At 44.4% G+C, this 833-nt stretch overlaps 1 pseudogene; it reads right to left on the bottom strand.

Moving 5' to 3' along the window:
- Positions 1 to 342: 342 nt before the first annotated feature.
- LOC143999227 (5S ribosomal RNA) lies at positions 343 to 458 on the bottom strand (annotated as a pseudogene).
- Between the last annotated feature and the right edge of the window lie 375 nt (positions 459 to 833).

An 833-nucleotide genomic window follows, 5' to 3' on the forward strand; every position in this document is an offset into this window, starting at 1 on the left:
CTGCCAATTTTCTATTCCTGGAATGAAGACCGCGATAGGCAAAGTACATTGTTTTCTGCCCAAGATAGGATATGATTCGCCGTTCTCTGAGCCGTACAACTTCTTGTGCCCCTTGGTGATTAACATAGGCCATTGCTGTGGCATAGTCGGATTGAATCCTGGCAGGACAATACCATAATCTTAACTTTCAGGCCCTCAGAACCAAGCGCTCTGCCAGAATTTCTAAAATTATAATGGGCAAGGCCATTTCTGATCTGGGCCACTTCCGTGGTAACTGAAGAAATGATTTTTCCCTTTGCAGATTTTTGGATATTAACCATAAACTGAGGCTCCAGCGTACCCAGCCTACAGCACCTATTATTTCCAGGTGGTCCATCTGTGTACTAACCAGGCCCGACCCTGCTTAGCTTACAAGATCAGACAAGATCGGGCGCTTTCAGGGTGATGTGGCCGTAGGCTTTGGAGTCAGACACATTGGGAATCTAGAGCTTGGACCCTTTGTTCCAAGCTGATAGGATACTGTTTTGCAGCAGTCTCGAATGAAACTGAGCATAAGGAACGGCCTTGAATGAAGCCACCATCTTTCCCAACAACCTAATGCAAATTTGAATAGAAGAATTCATCTTGCTTCGACCACCTAAATCAGTTCCTTTATGGTACTGATCTTTGCCTGGGGCAAGAATACCCTTTTCTGGGTTTACCTATGATCAGACCCAAGTATTTTAGCCTTCTTCGTGGTTTTAAAGCAGATTTCTCCTAGGTTCAAAATCCGACCTAGATATTCCAGGTAGTTGAATTATGGTGACCATACTTTTTTCTAAGCAGGCTACCGA

This window comes from Lithobates pipiens, unplaced genomic scaffold, assembly GCF_037356315.1.
Source record: "Lithobates pipiens isolate NorthernLeopardFrog02 unplaced genomic scaffold, aLitPip1_a1.2 Scaffold_19, whole genome shotgun sequence".
NCBI lineage: Eukaryota > Metazoa > Chordata > Amphibia > Anura > Ranidae > Lithobates > Lithobates pipiens.